This window comes from Staurois parvus, unplaced genomic scaffold (genome assembly GCF_062004578.1).
Source record: "Staurois parvus isolate SC_StPar_1 unplaced genomic scaffold, SC_StPar_1.0 ptg000287l, whole genome shotgun sequence".
Classification (NCBI taxonomy): domain Eukaryota; kingdom Metazoa; phylum Chordata; class Amphibia; order Anura; family Ranidae; genus Staurois; species Staurois parvus.
Window position 1 is genome coordinate 5,851,887 of NW_028318083.1, and position 13,585 is coordinate 5,865,471.

Consider the following 13,585-nt stretch of genomic DNA (forward strand, 5'->3'; position numbering starts at 1 on the left):
CTTTTCTAAAGGGACTGTCTATCCAAATTTGATATTTCAGCTTCTAGATGATGGCAATTTCTTATATCTCTAAGGAATGCTATTCATGACATCTCTATGCTTGTGTTCCTGGTTCTGCACATCTACTCGGATAATTATGTGGGGGTCCCGTTTTACTTGTTATCTTAAAGGGGGCTTCCAGATTCTGATAAGTCCCCCCCTGCATCCCCACCAGCACTGTGCTAGGATTGTGGAGAGGAGGCCGTTGTCTTCATTAACATGGTGAGCCCCTCAATATTGAGGATATGTGGATTCCCTATTAAAATCTGTACCAAATCCAAAGTTTTTGGGGTTTTTTTGCATGTGCCCACCCCCCAAAAAAAAAATCCATACTAAATGCAATGGGTCTGGTTTTGATTTTGGGGGGAAACCTCCAGTTTACATTGCAGGGATGTGCCACTTCACAGGCAGGTTTAGGGGACCCCCAATCAGGGGTGGACTGACCATTTGGAAACTTGGGCACTGCCCGAGGGCCAGGGTCAGTAGGGAGCCCCATGAGATGCTCCTGGTACCTTTTTCATAGGCTTTTTTGAGTTTGGGCAAGGACACAGTGGCCCCATGATCCCCTATTGCCCGGGGGCCCCATGGGTTGTCAGTCTGCCCCTGCCCCCAATGATTTCTTTTAAGAAATAGTGCAGTTTTAATGTTGCATCTTAAGCCCCCCCCCCATGCACTTTTTTGCCAATCCCTTGACAATTAGCCTTAAAAAAAGAACGTTGAATTGAGAGATTCAACGTCTATTGACCTTAATGGGGTTCGGATTTGGCATTTGAACTATTGGAATGCTTGGTCGAACCTCCCTGAACTGAACCCAGGTATGTTCAGCTTAATTCTAATTTCCACTCACCTCTTGCTTTCGTGGCAATTTGGATTTCCTCTCACTTTCTGTCTTTGTGACAATATCCTCCAGGACAAAAAGAGGAGTAAATCTCCCAATTTGGGGTATAGACAGCAATTAAACTTGACAGTTGGTTTACTCCTCTCACACTCTATCAGAAACTATAAAAACGTTTTCCCTACAGATCAATGTCTGCATGCACTCTAGTCTGTTCATTTTATTTCTATTACTCATAATTTTATAAAAGTGGATGCATGATATGACCTCTTAAGGTAGGAAGAAAGTGTACCCACATCTTCTTCCTACAGCAGATCAGAATACTTAAGGCATCAGTAAGCAGTCAATTTTTACACAACTATTCCAAGACAACAATTCCTTCAATAGTTTGTGGTTAAAAGTATTACACGGAGTATCTTAGAGCATTGAAAACTTGAAAAAAAAAATTTATATATTGCTCAGCTGATTTCTGCTGATAGAGAATAGATAAGCCAATATCTCCAACTGGGCATTTTGCAAGGTATGTTGTATATTCATGTTGAGCAGTTAAATGGACAGAGACTAGTACTTCCTGCAGCAAGTCTCTACATACAAGAACCTTAAGGTGTTTTTAATCATGTAACACATTTTGCTGAACTTTCAAAGGAGTTAGAATGGATGGGAAATAGGGATTATATTAACACCCCAGTCACAGCAAGCCTGACTTTGAAATCATGCGACTTACAGTGTAGTAGCATGATTTCAAAGTTGGGGGACATGCCAATTTCAGGTGTGATTTGCAAGACATCTGACACAGACATCTATGAAAATTGCACCAAAAGTGGTGCATGTACAACTTTAGAAAGTGCGAACCGCACTGATATGACCACTGTAATTGCGAACAATAGCGTGCGACTAAGCATGCGATTTGCAAGTCGCGTGGCATGCAAATCGCATGCCAATTCGCACCTAGTGCGACCGGGGTCTTAGGCTGTTTACCCAGCAAATTGTATGTAAAATGTTTGTTTAATTAGCTCAGTTAAGCTACTTTTACACTGATCTGCCAAAAAAACAGCAAAAATGCTGCGCTTTCTGAGCCTTTTTTAAAGGACACGTGACTTAAAAGCTGCACCAAAGGGAGAATGTCACCATCACACCGAGAATCACCAATATGGCTCCAAAAGTTTTCTGTCACATGCCTGATGAAGGGGTCCTGCGAGACTTTGAAGCGTTGCTTTGCTGTAACTTTACGTTCATTACAACTTTTGGACCCATATTGGTGATCCTCGGTGTGCTGGTGACATTCTCACTTGCTGATTCTGTTCAGTTCCAGCCGACGGTCACTGCAGCACCCACTTTTACATGCAGCCATTTTTGACACAGAAATGTGTGCATTTGGACTGTACACTTAAAAACTGCACCAAAAACGCTTCTCAGAGGAGATTTTGAGGTGCTTTTCAGGTGTTTTTCAGGCGTTTTTTAGGCATTTTTCATTGATTTCAATGGGAAGAGGTGTTTTTGGGGCTTTTTTTTTAACTCACCAAACATGCCCCAAAGATGCTGCAAGCAGGATTTTTTACACCGCACCGCAAGCGCAACGCCTCAGTGTGAAAACATACATAGATATACATTCACATACATAGGGAAGCATTTTTCTTGAGCTTTTCAGGCACTTTTTTTTTACGCAAAAATGCTTCAAAAACTCCTCAGTGTGAAAGTAGCCTTAGGCTGTGTTCACTTTGAATATCCATGAACATATACTTTAAAAACATGAACCTCCTCTATTCCTTTAGTAAATAAACCCAACCTAAAGGAACTGTTGACACCAATGTGTTCCATGCACTGCAGTGTGTTGTGGAAACGTCCTGCACAGGTGCGGACTGACCATTCGGGAACTTGGGCACTACCCGAGGGCCCGGGGTCAGTAGGGGGCCCCATGAGATGCCCCTGGTACCTTTTCATAGGCTTTTTTGGGTGTGGTTTGAGTGTGGGTGAGGACACAGGGGCTCCATGATCCCCTATTGCCCAAGGGCCCCATGAGTTGTCAGTCCGCCCCTGGTCCTGCATGCTCCATTGAGTGTGCACTGACCTGCATTTTGCCACTCAATCAGTTGAATACATTTTTTAACACAATGGAACACCATTAATGCATGACAGCACAATTAGACCTTATTCACACTTGCATTCATGGCTGTCAGTGGATTCCTCTGGCAAGAATCTGCAGAATCTTTCAGCTGGAATCAGGTGGTGGTGAACAGATGTATCTGCGAAGACTGACGCAATCTATCTGTGCAGACGCATGTGAACAGCAGTGAACAGCTTACCATTGTTTAATACAGGCTTTGCAGATCAGCTGTTTGCAACCACCTGTGATTCCAAATGCAGAAATCACGCTATGAAATTCTGGTGTAAATCCATCCTAAAGTAAATCAACCACAGTACTGTAGTGCAGATAAAATAAACTAGAAATCTTTTTCTTTTTACTAGCAAGCTGCCATTTCTGATTTATCTATTTAAATCTTCTGTTCAACAACAGATAGCTGCAGAGAGATGGGAGCTCTCAGCAATACTCTGCGCCTTAGGTCTTATTCACATTTAGTCGTTCGGTCACAGAGGGCCGTACAGCATACAAAAGGAGTGTAATTTCTGCACCAAGAAGTCACAGATGTTGACATACAGCCACAGACAGCACTCTGTAAAAATCAACGACAGGCTGACAGACACTGGGGCTATATGAACATCTGAGCTTTTACATCCATACCAGAACAGATGAGCAGTCCTAGATGCAAAATATCTGCATCTAGGAATGCTCATCTGTCCCTTTAAACATGTAACAGCTCTGATGTGTGGGTAAATGTGTACAACTGTGTAAAATATCGTATTGTCTCGATATTTTATTAACTTGTATTGATGAGAAATGTTCAAATAGAAAGTCCTTCCACTTCTTGCAATTACTCAAAAAGATGATTTAATAATAACGTTGCATAAAATTAGAAATAAAATATTGGCATACAGAATGTTTAAATAATGTCCAAAAAATATATTTAAGTTCTTGATAATAAGATTGTATATATGTATATGTATGTATGTGTGTGTGTGTCTCATCAAGGCTGCAAACAAAGTGAGCATAAAAAGTCTTTGTTTCAACTCTTAAATGAGCAATCCAGCCCCCACCTTTTCCTCAAAATGGGCTGATATACTTGTAGTCCCACAAAGATAATTGGAAACAAATGTATATATATATAACAAACCCTCCAGCCTACTTCTCTCAAAGTCTGAGTGTAACTTTATCTCTTACATAGATGGGGGAGGATGGTAGACCAATTGCTACCATATGTGGCTTGAATGTAAAGGAAACCCAAGATATATGTTCATATATAAATTCACAAACTATGAAGTCTAATCACTTACTTTTCCCAATCTAGAACAAATATAAATATAATAACTCAATTATTCTATTAAGATCCAACTCATTCATACTTGTTAGTACTGTTAATAAGAAGATATTAGGTATTAGGTTAAGGAAAGCTTCTAACATTTCCCTCTCAAAATGATCGATTTTATCGAATCTTAATCATTTTCCTTATCTTAATCCATTTATACACATTCTCGTCACTTTCGTATCCATTCATGCGTTTTTGGATCTTAAGATAATTGATCTGAACTTATCTTCAATTTGATTCTATAATGGGAAAACAAATTCTTTGATAAACCTTTTGTTATGTATCACATAAAAATATTTTTACCCTTATTATTTTCCTTTTACCAAATAATTCATCCCCTTAATAAATGTATAACTGTAACATTATAGTACAATACTTTACAATATGTCACTTAAAAAATAGATGTTTCATATTTTCCCTCCAAAATGTGTGTAGCACACAGTTCTATAATCCATACATCTTTTCAAAATACCTTATCAACATTTAAACATAACATATGTTCTCTAACTTCAATCCATACATGTATATCAAATGATTTTTTTTAAAAAAACATACATATAACAATGTAAAGCTTGCGTAAGTTTCTCTATATGTACCTTAGAAAAACTTATCTCTAGCTTAATTAACAACAGATGTTCTAACTAATTAGAGTGACTCTGTTGTAACAAAAGTTTAACCCTTTCACTTCTGAAAATACATTGTGTGTGATTGCAAATGTTCATGTGAAAACTGATCTCATCTTGATATGGTAAACATATGTCAAAATAAAATGTTCACACATAAAAACCAATATATCTGATGAATGAATTATTTCATCAGTAGTCAAAAGTCAGTTGTTTTATAAGTTCTTCCTCTATGAGATGCCTTGAGATGTCTTGTCTTCTTCTAGCACTCTGTAAAGTTAAAATAACTTTATTGAACATAAAAAGAACAACAAAAACAATGATGAATGAAATTCTTGTTGCAAAGCTTCTTCCAGAATAAATTTCCTTCTTGGAAAATGTATTATCATCTGAAAGGTTTAGAAATATTGGAACTTTCTTCCTTTAACAGTTACTCTTAGGTCATTTCCTGTAACAGAAATGCAGTATCATTATTTTGGCATTGATAATTTTACATTGATTAATCCTCTTACATTTATCTGTTAACATTACATATCATAATCACAAACATTTCTAGTTATGACATGGAAGACATATTTTGATTATAACACTTCTTATTGACTTGTAGTGTTCTTTTTAGAATGCAGCACTTCTGCCTGACAGTACTAGGGTTGCTGATGCAAATCCCAACCATGGCATCATCTGCCTGGAGTTTGCATGTTCTCCCTGTGCTTGCGTGGGTTTCCTCCAGGTACTCCGGTTTCCTCCCACACTCCAAAGTCATGTTGGTAGGAGAATTGGCTCCTATCCAAATTGGCCCTAGTATGTGTATGTATGACTGTGAGTTAGGAACCTTAAATTGTACACCCCTTGAGGGTTTGGGACTTATGTGAATGTACTATATATGTAAAAAGCACTACATATAAAATAGTAAAATTGACAACGCTATATAAGTACCTGAAATAAACAAAAATAAATATAACAGGACGCTACATCTCCATTATTGGTCATGATTCAAAACCTTGGTTTCAAAACCAAAGAAAGGTTTTGTATCAACCCAGAGATGACAAAGGATCATGCCTTTGATCTTATCTCTATAAAATTGGAAATATGCGTAGCTGTTTTTTGTGTTGACTTACTTCTTGTAGTGTAAGACTGATCTGCAGTAATACATACTGGTTTCAAACTTTTCTCAGTTCCTATGTTGAAAACATGAGGTACAAACTTCTCACTTACAGCTGTACAAACATGTGTTGGTATGTTTTCCTGAAAATGTCTTTTTGTTACTTCTATCTGAATGTGTTTGGAAGACAGTGTTTTGTACCATATAGGATACTTTTCACGATAATTGTCTGTTGAACCATCTTCCTCTAGGAGTTTCAGTGATGAATCAGGTGTCTGTAATATGATCTTACTTGATCTCACAATGTATTCAGTTATTTTGACTGCAAAGAAAACACTTAACAATTTTTTCATATGTGCATCAAAGTTTTTCTCCATATTTGTCAAAGTTCTTGAGAAGAAACCTATTATTTTCTGATTACCGTCTTTTAATTGTGACAAAGTTGCTGAGATTGCATTATTGGAAACATTGGTTTCTAAAACAAAAGGAACTTTACTACAAAACTCAACAGTACTTAATGTAGTAGCATTCTGCAAATCCCATTTCAATAGTTCAAAAGCTTCTTTCTCAGTTTGATTCCATTGATCAAACACACCAGCTTTTTGTCTCAAACGATCAAATAATGATCTAGACTTTTCTGCAAAATTGGGTATAAAATCTTTACAATGATTTACTTCGCTCAAAAACTGATGCAAAGCCTTGCGATTTGTTGGAATTGGATAAGCAGAAATAGTTTTAACTTTTTCTTGCAACATCTGTCTCTGTCCATGACTAATTTGCATATGAAGGAATTCCACCTGTCTTTTCATCAACTGAACTTTCTCTGTATTCAATTTCAATCCTGCTGTTTGTAACAACGTAAATATTTCAGACAAAAGAGTGATATGTTCAGTTCTATTTTGTGTAGACAAGAGAAGCTTGTCTACATGCTGGACAATACATTCTGGCCTAGAGAATTTAGATAATATTTTTCCCAAATACTCATGAACAATCCCATCACTTAAATCTAAGCCTGGAGCTAATCTTGTGAATGTATAAGTTTCTTTGTTGAAGCTAAAGGCAAGTTTATATTGACAACTCTTAGCTAAGGGTACTGACAAATGGCTATTGGCAATTTCAAGTACTGAGAATATTTTGGCCTTGGCATCCAGATGTGACATTATGTTACAATCAGGAACAATAGATCTGTTATTTGTGATGCATTTGTTCAATGTCCTGAAATCAACTGATAAAGAATATGAATTATCAACTTTGATAGGCCAAATACAATTATTCACCACTGATTGTACTTTCTTTAAAATTCCTTGCTGTAAAAACTCATCTACAATGGAAGAGATTGGATTAATTGATTCTAATGGCAATTTGTATTGAGGTTGAGGCTTAGGGTCTCTACCTTCAATGACAACTTCAAAATCTGTAAACAAACCTACATCATTTTTGCTTTGACTCCAAAGTTCTTTATGTGATGTAACCAATTGTTCCAATTCAAGATTGGTTCCTGTATGTGGCCATTTATGATCTGAAGACGTGTCAGCAGTTGCTGTACAAATACTTCCAACATTACCGTACATGGAAGAATCAATTAATGTTGATTTGGGCTTTCCACTTTCATCCAATAAATGTGGAGCAACATATTCCAACGGTAAAGAAGAAGAATCTCGATTTGATCCTGCTTTAAATTTCGGCAATGGCAATAAACCATTCCTGTTAATGACAACAGCACTGTTTACCATATTGTTTAAGCTGTTGTTAACTCTCAGTGAACTGATCTTTTTAACTTCTGAGGCATAAGGCAACTCAGACAGACTATTGTTGGAACATGGAGGAGTAGATTGCTCAGAAATTATATTTTGGTCTTCTAATTCCAAAGCTTTTCTTTGTAAATCTAATTTATAATGAATACAATCTCTTTTCAAATGACCAAATCGTTTACAATAGAAACAAATAGTATTTCCTGTCTGCTCTGAGACTCTCGTCCTGCCTGTGACGTATTCATCATCATAACTGGGTGTGGCTAAGCACATGGTCTCTCTCTGTTCTCCATTTTGAACAATTAAACTTTCCTTCTTCTGATTGTTTAATTTAAGTTGTCTCCTAACTGTATCAATAACTTTGGCTGCGTGATCTAAATCATTTTTTCCAGTAGCAATAATAACAGATGCTGGATCAAGATACTTGAATTTTTTAACAAAAGCATTTACCATAGAAGGAGTCTCATTGTCTAAATTAAATATCATTTTGTATACTTTAGAAAATCTATTTTTAAATTCAAAAGGATCATCATTAATCGTAGCTCTTAAGGAGTCTAAGATTTCCAAAGAAGGAGTTTCCTCTCCAGTAGTAAATTTCAATAATTGACGTAGTCGGTCTGATGCATTGCTATGCATTTCCTCATCATCCTCAATATATGGCGTTTTGATTAATCTACATGCCATAACACTGGGGAGCCATAAACAGAATAGAAAATTTCTTTGCTCCTGATTTAAACAAAAATTATTACAAAAATTTTCATAAACCTCCATGTTATAGAAAGCATCGGCGTCCATATCATAGGCTGGCATATCCTTCAAAATTTTCATGAGCTGATCAAGGATTTTAAGATTAAGTTTTGCAGCTTTATCCCTTAATTTTCTCTTACACATTTCTTCCTGATTGGTAGGATCTCCTTCCATAGACTGGATCTCTGGTACAAAAGATTTTTGTTTCTCTGCCTTAGTATTCACACAAATTCTTTTTACATCATTCTGCAGGTCAGATAACTGAATGTCTTTTGTTTGAATTGCACTTTGCAGATCATCTATTTGCTCAGTCAAAATCTGGCAATTAGCACATACACTGCTCTGATCTTGCTTCATTACACAATCAACAGTCTTAGGAACATCAAAAATCATGGCGTTAAAAACATGAACTAACTTCATTACATTTCTAACTTGTTTGCTCAGTTTCTTAAAGGAAAACTTAGATTTTTCTATCTTACTATTAGCCTGTAAGCACTCATTATACATGTACCGCCAAAGTTCATTATCTTTAACAAATGTAGACAGATTCTTGAATTCTAACTTACTCTCTCTAGATAATTCATCAATAAAATCCATTACTTACCGATTAAGAAGGTCTTTCTTTACATAACGCGTCTTTTCTCTCTTGGCGGGAAATGACATCACCAAGGAACAGCGTTGCTTGCAATTGCGCAAAATTCTCACCAATTCTGCTTTTAGGTTCTCGATTATGCCGACGATTCATCTGTTGCAGACTTTACTTCTCCTGAAAGCTTGATTTCATAGTTTGCTGAATTTGCAAACAACTTCCCTCTCAGCAAGATGAAGAAGAAAAAAGTCAAAAATAAGCAATCGGCGGAAACGAATCGAACTGGAGGCTCGCCACTGTAAAATATCGTATTGTCTCGATATTTTATTAACTTGTATTGATGAGAAATGTTCAAATAGAAAGTCCTTCCACTTCTTGCAATTACTCAAAAAGATGATTTAATAATAACGTTGCATAAAATTAGAAATAAAATATTGGCATACAGAATGTTTAAATAATGTCCAAAAAATATATTTAAGTTCTTGATAATAAGATTGTATATATGTATATGTATGTATGTGTGTGTGTGTCTCATCAAGGCTGCAAACAAAGTGAGCATAAAAAGTCTTTGTTTCAACTCTTAAATGAGCAATCCAGCCCCCACCTTTTCCTCAAAATGGGCTGATATACTTGTAGTCCCACAAAGATAATTGGAAACAAATGTATATATATATAACAAACCCTCCAGCCTACTTCTCTCAAAGTCTGAGTGTAACTTTATCTCTTACATAGATGGGGGAGGATGGTAGACCAATTGCTACCATATGTGGCTTGAATGTAAAGGAAACCCAAGATATATGTTCATATATAAATTCACAAACTATGAAGTCTAATCACTTACTTTTCCCAATCTAGAACAAATATAAATATAATAACTCAATTATTCTATTAAGATCCAACTCATTCATACTTGTTAGTACTGTTAATAAGAAGATATTAGGTATTAGGTTAAGGAAAGCTTCTAACAAACTGTGACATCTATCAGCCTGTCATTGACTTGTACAGGCTGCTGTCTGCAGCTGTATGCAAACATTTGTAACTCTCAGGTGCAGAAGCTGTATGGCCCTTTGCAACTGTGCAAAAAAGGCCTAGATGGTGTAGACCAGGGGTGTCAAACTGGTGGCCCTCCAGCTGTTGCAAAACTACAAGTCCCATCATGCCTCTGCCTTTGGGAGTCATGCTTGTAACGGTCAATCTTGCAATGCCTCATGGGACTTTTAGTTTGACAACAGCTGGAGGGCCACCAGTATGACACCTGTGGTGTAGACAATACTTCAACAGAATTCCAGCTACAAATAGATTAACTGTCCTAGGTGTTGCTTTGCATGAATGAAAATTCTTCAGGCTCCTTTGAAGGCAATCCAGCCCTGGGAGCTTTCATATTTTCTCAATAATGTTTTATTTTAAAGTAGATCTAAAGTCTAAGCCTATCCTAATATATTTTACCCCCACACCCAATGTTCTCACAATTGAGTTGGTGGTACGTTTCGTCTCTTTTAGTGGAAAGGATTGATGTTCAGGAAAAAAACACTGACTGGCAGTCATTGACAGAGACTACATTTTCCAATACCAAGCTCATGTTTTTTGATACTGACAGCTGGAGGGAGCCTACATATGCAGGCAAGTATGTATTTTATGCCTTTTTTGTAGCAAGTTAGGTGATAGGAAGTCAAGGATTAGGGTCAGCTTGGAATTCTGTCATATGTAAAGCCTGTGCTTGCTTATATCGTAGCTCTATATTGCATCTTAATGTGATTTTGAGGCATCAACAGCGAGGCTCTTTCTGTCCATACACCATACATCAGCATCAGAGGTTGGTCATCAGCTCTGAGGAAAGGGATTCGTCCCTGAAACGCGTCAGACATTTGACCGCACTGACAGTGAGAACACCTTGCCCGCCGTTGTGGCCATTGTCATTTTTCTATGCTTTTTAGATACATGCTTTGTCTGTGAGTATGTTTTTATTATTTAATTCCTACAATAAACCTTGGATAATGCACTAGGTGAGTGCGCCACCTTTTTTCTCTCTATCCAGTGGCTGATTTCCCCATCTGAGGAGGGCTGCACCCCTGGAACATTTCCTTTGGTTGTCGCTGTCCTGGTACCCTTGGCTTCCCTTTTGGCTGTGCATATCCTGAGGCGCTGGAGAGTACATACGATATCCGGTTAGGGAATGTTTCAAACCTGTCAAGTTTTCTGTCCCATTGTGGAGCTTTTGCTACATTTCCTTTCTCTAGACACAACAAGGAGAAAGATTTTTTTTTCTTTTAAAAAATGATCCTCAATGGAATGTGCTGCCCTTTCAACAGCTGGCAGGTAGCATTTCCTAAATAAATCAAGGTGAAAGGAGTTGTAGACTATTTTTTTAAATTTACCAAGACAACAGCTTTACATCAAGCTGTAGGCACTCTAAAGAAAACAATTTTCAAAGTTCACAGTGGAATCACTGAAGTTCTCCTCCCAGCAGTGATTCAGTAGCCTTCCAGTCTTCTAATCTTGCATATAAACACTGAACAAGTAAACTCCTCCACAGGGAGCTGAGGTACTGAGAGAACTAACTCATGCCTTTTCACTGCTTCTGCTCTGAAATCAGAGGATGACTTGTTCCACAGAGCCTGCAGCTAGAGAGGTCAGTAATGGCTTTTTTTAAAGCTCATTTATCAATTGTTAAGAATATGTAAATACTTGAATGTTCATAGCCTAACCACAGCTTCACTCTAGGGAGTTTATGATAGTAAGTGTATTTTAGTAAACTAGTAAAAAATTCCTGGCTGCTGATCTGATTCTTTGGCTTCAGTGTTTTCTGAGTCTCTGACCTGGAACACATGAAGATGAAAATTCTCAAAATTTTCTGACACTCATTTTATATGTTTGTTTTGGGTCTGTAATTTAAGTAATTGTTGAACCCAAACACATGTAAATAGCATATATTTTTTTTAAATCTCAATAATGGCAGCCCCATTTCTTATGACAGCCACTTAATAAGGTAAGTCTCCAAGCATCATTAAACCATTGTTCTGAGACTTTAAAGATGCATTTATATTGTATTAGGTTTCCAAACTGTTGGGGTTCCTTATGAAATAAAGTAGAATGAGAGGAAAATATAAAATCTCCAGACCAAAAGGGTACCCATTTTGGGGACCCATTTTTAGAATACCTAAACAGTTCACAACCTTTCTTCTTGCCAAAACACACCTTTCATTCTCTGTATGTGTATGTGTGACATTGATCTGGCAATTTAGTAAACACCAAGTTTAGTAATTAATGCTTGTAAGAACTCAGTGGGCTGAAGCACAAACTATAATGGGAGAGAAGGAGCCGCTAGCTCAGTGGCAGTGAGTGGGTGAAGGAGGGCCCTAATGAATACGTAATCTGGATGGCCTGTGATGATGTAGCATGTTCCTCAGCAGCAGCATGTGAGGGCAAAGTGTAACATGAACCTGAGTGAGTATGAAGGAGCTGGTAGGAGGGTGTGAGCTCTATCCTTCCCCTCCTGAAATGCTATTACATTTGAAGCCAGAACACTGCTGTGTGGTGCAGATTGCGTATCTTTTACAGAGCAGAAGTGTGAACTTCTTTCTTTCTAAGGTAGCTTTCAAGTCGCGATGACCTCTAGTTGGTAGAGGGCACTTACAACATGTAGAAGCCACAAATTAGTTATTAGTTACAGGAGCCATTCTGTGCTGGGTACTCATTGCTGGTATTTGCAAAGATCATTGTAGTTTGGAGGAGATCAACATTAAATTTCAGTTCCATTCTGCAGGTACTGTAGAGCAATTTAGACAAGCCAAAATAGCTCCAAGCATCAGGAACGTAGCACCAAGAAGGTAATACCATTGTGTTTCTTTTGCATATGGGTGGTATCATCGACCAGACCAGCACTATCCACAACAGCTATACATAGCAGCAGCACATCCAGGGTAATCCCTGCAGCAGGGGAGTTTGTGTTGCAACGGGATGTTAAAAAATAATAAATAACGCACAGCACTCGTAAACCAAAAAGAGCATTCGATAAAAAAAGGATATTCTGTCCAAATATACATATTCTTAAACAAACTAAAGTGAGTCTGTGATTAAATCATTTGCCGTGTGATCTAATCTAATCTAAACACCTTTACATATCTATACAATATAAAGTGCAGCGCTATAAATGTGACATAAAATATGAATATAAAAAAAGAATATAAAATATAAGAAAAATGGGTCCCAATACAGAAAGTCCCAGTAAAGGTGACTTCAGGCGGCAGTGCACACTGACCAGAGGTGCATGCAATGTGGCAAAGATGGAGTTCAGGACGTAGTCATCATGGAAAAAAGGGTAGATGTAATCCCTTGAAGATCAGTGAAGATCCTCAAACCACAGCAGCAAAGGATCCACTAGACAGCAAGGAAGAAATCACAGCTCCACCAGAGAAAACCACCACTCCTCCATTGCACATCAACGGTATCTAGGAGGAGATACTCCCCACAAGGGATC

General features: G+C 37.5%; 1 long non-coding RNA gene across 1 annotated transcript; it reads right to left on the reverse strand.

Annotated features, from left to right (window-relative positions):
* Window positions 1-3,804: 3,804 nt before the first annotated feature.
* On the reverse strand, window positions 3,805-10,069 carry LOC149458345 (uncharacterized). Its single transcript, XR_016313444.1, has 2 exons — window positions 9,124-10,069; window positions 3,805-5,367 (listed from the first exon to the last, which is right to left on the reverse strand). It is a non-coding gene; the product is annotated as an uncharacterized LOC149458345 (long non-coding RNA).
* Between the last annotated feature and the right edge of the window lie 3,516 nt (window positions 10,070-13,585).